The following is a 7,461-nucleotide window of genomic DNA, read 5'->3' on the forward strand; positions in this document are numbered from 1 at the left end:
AAGAGTTAGCAGGGCTCAATGAAACAGGTTTAAACTAGTTTTGAAGGGGAATGAGGTTGAAAGCAGGCTAACAAGAATAAGTGAGGCTGAGTGAGAGAGCTCAGAGGGTCATGACCAATGGTGCAGGCTCAAGCTGGAGGCCTGTGTTCCCCAGGAGTCAGTACTAGGTCCAGTCTTGTTCAACATATTCAAAAGTGACCTAGATCAGGGGACAGAGTGTATCCTCAGGAAGTTCATTGATGATACAAAACTGGGAGGAATGGCTGACACTTCAAAGGGCTGTGCTGCCATCCAGCATGACCTGGACAGGATGAAGAGTTTAGCAGAGAGGAATCTAATGAGGTTGAACAAGAGCAAATGTAAGGTCCTGCACTCAGGGCAGAACAACCCCATGCATCAGCATAGATTAGGGGTTGACCTGCTAGAAAGCAGCCCTGAGAAGAAGGACCTTGGAGTCCTAGTCCTAGTAATTAATAAGTTAACAATGAGCCAGCATTGTGCCCTTGTGGCCAAGAAGGCCAATAGAGGTTGGGAGGTTGAGGGAGATCACCCTCCCCTTCTATTCTGCCCTAATGAGGACACATCTGGAATACTGTGTTCAATTCTGGCCTACCCAGTTCAAGAGAGACAGGGAACTACTAGAGACAGGCCAGTGGAGGGCAAGAAAGATGACTAGGGGACTGGAGTGCTTCCCTTATGAGGAAAGGCTGAGAGAGCTGGGACTGTAGCCTGGAGATGAGAAGACTGAGAGGAAATCTTACTAATGTCTATAAATAAGTAAGGGGTGAATGTAAGGAGGATGGTGTCAGACTCTTCAGTAGTGCCCAGCAACAAGACAAGGGGCATAAACTGGAACACAAGAAGTTCCATCTGAACCTGACGGAAAAATTCTTTATGGTGAGAATGATAAGACACTGGAATAGGCTGCTCAGGGAGGTTGTGGAGTCTACCGTTCTCTGGAGATGTTCAAGACCCATCTGGACATATAAATATGTAATGTATGCCACGGGATCCTACTTTAGCAGGGATTTGGACTAGATGATCTCTAGAGGTCCCTTCTATCTCTGATGATTCTGTGATTTCCTTCACCTCTTCTTTCTTTCTTTTTTTCTTTCTTTCTTTCTTTATTTAATATATATTTTTTTCTCTAGTTCTTTCTTCCCTGTTAGATTTTTTTATGAGTTACATGGAGTGAAAACATTGATGCTTTTGCAGTTGAAAAAAACAACCACTACAATGTGCTCTAATTAGTCATCAATCTTCTCAAAATCCATTTTAAATGAACAGTGAAATCTCAGAAGTTATTTATTAATGTTCCTCAGACAAAAATGTATTTTCTTCAATATTCTTAAATAGCTTTGGAGTCAGTGTGTGCAAATTTACCCTGTCATCATTCAATTATGGGGGAAAGGAAAAAAAAAAAAGATTGGACAATCTGCGGAGAAAGCAAGAAAAGACAATTATTTTATGTTCCAGTCAGTTACTTTCAAGTGACAGTCCTAATGGAAGTGGGGGAACTTATTTGATGCAAGTTTGCCTAACAGTGTTGAGCTGGCTCCAAAGTCACTGTTTTACTTCTAACTAAGTCAGCAGTTTGTCAGACTTAAGGTAAGGAGGATTCACATAGGTCAATCATTTGGAGTGCAATAAACAGCAGATACAGTAATTCTGCTTGGCAGTTACACTGCAGGCACCGAGAGCTCCAACCACAAATCAGCAGTGCTTACTTAAATGTTCCATGACTCTTATCACTTTTTCAAAAGGATGTCATCATTCAGTGAAATGAACATGCTGTCATTATTAAAAATATGGAACTAAGTTACAGCTCTAAAAAGCTGAAAGGCACTGGAACCTATATCATTCTCCACCCCAGGAAGCCAAACAACTTTTCTGCTTTTAATGTTTTCGTGCTAAATCTTTCTGGCTTTACTTACTAGGCATCTTATTTGTAGAGGACTACACCTGGAAAAACAAAAAACAAACAAACAAACTAAAACAAAAACCATAAAAGCCACCTCAATGTTTAATAACAGTCATAGAAACAGTGCCAAATAGTACCATTTACTGAGGGGGGGAAAAAGTGGGGTTTTGTGGGTATTTTAGTTTGCAAAAGTTAAAACATGCCAAGTCTGATTCTTATTTAAATACCTGCATTCTGTTCAGCTTTTTAGCCTGAGTTTTAGAAAGGTTTAAACATCCTTATAGCAGCCTTCCAGTACTGGAAGGGGCCTACAGGAAAATAACTTAGTTCAACTCTCTTGCAATGAGCAGTGAATTAATATGCTATTAATAAATTATTTAATGCATATATTACTGATGAAAACATTGTTTCTTGTGCACCTACTAAAGAGCTAAAACGTTTGCAATGTGTTTGAACAAGGTTGCAATTGATGTGAGACTATGTGGTGTCATGTCAATGGGTAGGATGTTTTGAAACAAGAACACCACACACTGCCTTCTAAATATTTCTGCTTCTTTTTCAGCATTTTACCACCGTGGATAGCAACTGCCTATTTTAGCTGGTGATTTCCTATGTCAGTGACCAATGCTTGTGCTTAGAGAAGAGGTCACTTGGCCTCAGCCAAAAATAACCTGCAAAAGGCTGTTCTTGGAAGACCAACTGGGACAGCCTATAGCCCTTGTGCTTCTGTGCTTCTGTAAATCCTTTTGGGATCAGATGAATCCAGAACTTGAGGAAAAGAAACTCTAGTTTAGATACTGCTGGGATTACTCAAGGATCCCCTAGGGGTTTCTTAGAGTATCTGGCAGGAAACTTGCTCTAATAAACTATAAATACTGGAGCTCATTTAGTCAAAGCTATTGCTATGCCCTGCCAAAGACATTCAAAGAACCTACACAACATTGCAAAATCCAGCTGGATTAAGAGTGGGGTTTGGATTCAATAGGTTTTGTGTTCATCAAACTGTGATTATTACTTCTTTACTATGCAAAAAGAACTTTTCCAGAGTGAAACTCTGATAAATCTTATTTTAGAAGCACAGTAGATATACAAATATTCCAGTCTAGATATTCAGATAAATTAATAGAAATTATTTGAATAATCGTACTGTAAAATATTTTAAAATGACATTATAATTTTTTATTTTTTATTTTTTTTTAGATGAAGTTTTTTAAAAATGGATTTGGATTTTAAATCCATTGACCAAATAAATATTTTCTGCTACTAAAAAAAATAATTAAAAAAATGTTTACACCGTGATGAATCCTTTAATATTTAATTCTTCTATTTCACCTTTACAGAAATTGATATAATATATTCATACATTCCCTGCTAATTTTTAAATTGTTTTATATTTTCTCAGGATTATGTACCTCAAATCTTGCAAATACCAATGGATTAATTTTGTCAGGTTTGTATATAATCTGAGAAAAAAAGTCTTTAGGGAAAGCAAATACATTGTTCTTTTATAGGCTTCATGGCCACCTTTCAAACCTCCATAAAGATACACTAATTCTCTGGTTCTATTTCATTTTCCCAAACAAAGCAACAGAGAAAAGGTCTTGCTGTTTAAAACATGAAGTTTCATGTCTAAATGGGAGTATCAAAATCCTGTTTGCTCAAAGGTAGGTGCCTTTCATTAATAAATATACCCCAGGAATAATATCAGTGCTAGAGCAGAAGACTTGCATATGCCCTATATTTGTGGCTCAAAAAATAAGACTAAAAACTTGATATTTTCTGTGATACCATTTTCTCTCATTTGACCTTGTTTTGTGTTCTAATGAGCTGTCAGTCATTATTCCATACAGTGAAATAATTTTTAAATTACAGAAGAGTAATCATCAGAATGGGTATAACTGGAATAGCACCATCAATGTTTTCAAGGTTGGAAGGAGTCTGTTACACAAGTCTTGCTATTGAAACTACTGGAGGACCTACAGCCACTTCCCCTTTCTCAGCATTTTAGCTCTCTGTGTTTGAAGTCCTTGCTGCTGTATCACAGTTTTGTAACTATGGACCAGACTGCTGTGGTGATAAACAATTTATGAGAACAAGCTGCAGGGAGCCTCATCAGGAGCTTTAACTGAGGAACTGCTCTTTGAGCTCCAGCCTCTAGTCCCTGCCTGAGCAGTGCTGTAGGTGTGCCATGATCTAACCTCCTGCTGTATTGGGACTCACCTTCCCTGGCTGGCCTGATTTCCCAGCTTGTCACTAGGGATTTCTCTTTTTACTGGTAATGATTCTTGATGTAACACCACATAGTTTATGAAATGTGTATGTATTTATTATGCTTAGATTTGTAGCCATTACCCAAGTTAAGCCAACAAAAAAAAATGAGGCTTCAATTGTGTCTAAGTTACCTTTTTAGTTTTTAGCTAAAATTCAGAATAAATCATTAGAATCACATGGAAGACTTAAGAATGCCATCTCTAACAGGTTGTTAAAATAACCTTGATAATATATATTTTAAACTAAAGTTTTTCTGGCATTCTTTCACATTTTAAAATATTTCCTTTAGAAAGTTACTTTACCAGTAATGCCCTTAAAATCTTGAACACAATCATTCATTTAACTTTAGTAGCTCCTACCTTTCCTCCCGAAAAAAATTCCCCTCCTCTTGCCATCCGTTCCTTTCCCTTGATACTGTGCTCTTTGGCATACTCTGAAAATCCCTTTATAAGTGATATTTCTATTGCTGTGATAGCAGCATTTTCAAAGTCTGTTTTTTAAAGATTAACAGCAGGTTTTGCATCCACACAGTGGATATTAAACTGTTTTTCTCCTGTTTCTTTTCACAGAACATAAGACTCGCTTAGGCAAGGAGCCAAAAAAATAGAAGCTTTAAGTTTAATGTGATAATCCATCACTGGTTCCCAAGGAATGAAAGAGCATCTGAATCCATGAATCTGGGAATCTGACAGAAACCAGAAATAAAAAGAAACAGGTATTGTTCTGATGAATAACAGAAAATTTAAGATTTTGCCCATTATTGAGATTTTGTATGCCTCCCTCAGAAACACTCAGTACTGGTACCACTAATGCAAAAAAAAAACCATCAAAACCAACAAAAAAACCCACAAAACAGAGAGTGAATAGAGGGTGCAAGAGATTCATACTGCCTTTGTATAAATGGACTGGTTATTAGTGACTCTGCAACAAGTTTAATTATTTCAGAATAGGAGCAGAAAGTAACTGATGTAAATCACTGTTACACACCAGCCACTATGAGAGAGCTGATAACCCTGGGAACAACAGCAATCTGACCTGAGTTCTCTGTACTCACCCTGGGCAATTACAGCTTAGGGGGTGTCTCTAATGTCCCTCCTTAGCATGTTTATGAGAGTCATGGCCTCTGCTAGTAGACCTGGGTGGACCACACACTGAAGACTCTTGCCTAGTGTTAAAATTTCCAGGGAGAGGGCATCCACAACCTCCCTGGGCAACCTGTTCCAGTGTCTCACCACCCTCACATTAAATAATTTCTTCCAAATATCTAATCTAAATCTTCCCTCATGTAGTTTAAATCCATTACAACTTGTCCTATTGCTACCTGCAGTTGTAAATCATCCTTCCCAAACTTTCCTGTCTCCTTCAGGCACTGAAATGTTGCTATAAATTCTCCCCAGAACCTTCTCTTTTCCAGGCTGAACAACCTCAACTCTCTCATCCTGCCTTTGTAGGAAAGGTGCTCCAGTCCTCTGATCATCTTCAAGGTTCTTCTCTGGACGCACTCAAGCAGGTCCACATGTTTCTGATGCTGGACTCAGAGGTGAACAGAGTCTTCCATGTGGGGTTTCACAAGAGCAGAGGAGGAGAATCACCTCCCTTGTCCTGCTGGCCACACTTCTTTTCATGCAGTTCAGGATACAGATGGCTTTCTGGGCTGCAAACACACATAGCCAGCTCATGTTGAGCTTCTCATCAACCAACACCTCCAAGTCTTTCCCCTCAGGGCTGCTCTCAATAATACAGCAGAGTAGCATCATGGCAAATATATAAAATTACCTTACACATTATGCAAATCAGTGAAGCTCACAACTGTGCTGAAGATCTAGAAAAACACTTCAGCCTTCATGGTAATTTTGCTTCCTGTTTCTTTCCATTGAGAATTCCTTCTGTAATTGTCATGTTCTCTTAATTTCATTAGAAACTAAAACAGTATGTGCATGCCAGAGCACACTGTTTCTATCCTTTCTGCTGCATTTCCAGTTTTAGCACATTTCACAGGGAGAAAAACTGAGACAGGTGATATTAAAAGACAGAATAACATGAGTGTTCCAGGTAATCTGTGAAATATTTGATTGTCTGTTTTCATTTAATAATGAGCCTATTTCTTTGTGGATTTCAATTACCATAGATTCTTAGTTTTTCTAAACTGCACATAACTACAAACTAGTATAATTCCATTAAAATCAGCAGAGTTACCCCTAATTTACATTTCTTGAGATCAAATCTAATTGCCATTGATGCCGAGTAGCACCTTGCATTTGTATATTGCTCTTTGCTGGCAGATCTCATACTGCTTACAAATGAGATAATTATCTTCATAATCCCTACTTTTCAGAGAAAGGAATCGAAACACAGAGGTGAAGTCACTTGTTCAGCATCTTTTAAGTCTTGTACATGTATCTTTTGGGCTCCAGTGCCTAATTATAACCTTTTTCACTAGCACATTGGACACCTGATAAATCAAGCACCACATTTAATGTTATCTTTCACCAGGTATTTGAAAATTTATTCATGTCTAAGCCATGGATTGGGGCTTTATTTGGGGAGGGGAGGGTGTTTGTGGTGGTTCTTATTATTATATTACTATTAATCATCACAAACAACATTATAGTAAAAAATTAATCTTGTCTTTGATCATGAACTAAAGAGTCTAAGTGTTAGGCTCCTGAGTACCTTAATGGCCTTGACCAGCATCACCTGGGGCTTTTCTCTTCCTTTCATGGCTCCAGGGAGTCTATTCAAGGTCAGCTAGAAGTCTTTAGTCCTTGCTAGAGTTATGTTGTAGTTTATAGTAAAAAATTAATCTTGTCTTTGATCATGAACTAAAGAGTCTAAGTGTTAGGCTCCTGAGTACCTTAATGGCCTTGACCAGCATCACCTGGGGCTTTTCTCTTCCTTTCATGGCTCCAGGGAGTCTATTCAAGGTCAGCTAGAAGTCTTTAGTCCTTGCTAGAGTTATGTTGTAGTTGTGGTGGTCTGCAGTCCTTGCTTCTGAATAGACCAAAAGTCCATCTGTACCAAAGTCCTGTCTTTTCTGCTTTGGTTACCACCTTCGTTCTGGTACAAAATGGACCTGGGACCTGGTTTCCTCTGCTGACTTGTCTGGTGCTGTAGATGTTCACCTTTGCCAGCCCCTAGTTTGATTGATGTTTTCAGCCCCTATGGTATTGCACATGTCCATGAGGGCATGGACTGTGTTGGGATTAACCTCAGCCCCTGTCACTTTTCCCCTACAGGCCAATTTGGCTGTTCCCTGACACTCAGACATT

The sequence above is a fragment of the Chaetura pelagica genome, unplaced genomic scaffold (assembly GCF_000747805.2).
Source record: "Chaetura pelagica isolate M959 unplaced genomic scaffold, ChaPel_1.0 scaffold258, whole genome shotgun sequence".
Classification (NCBI taxonomy): Eukaryota; Metazoa; Chordata; class Aves; order Apodiformes; family Apodidae; genus Chaetura; species Chaetura pelagica.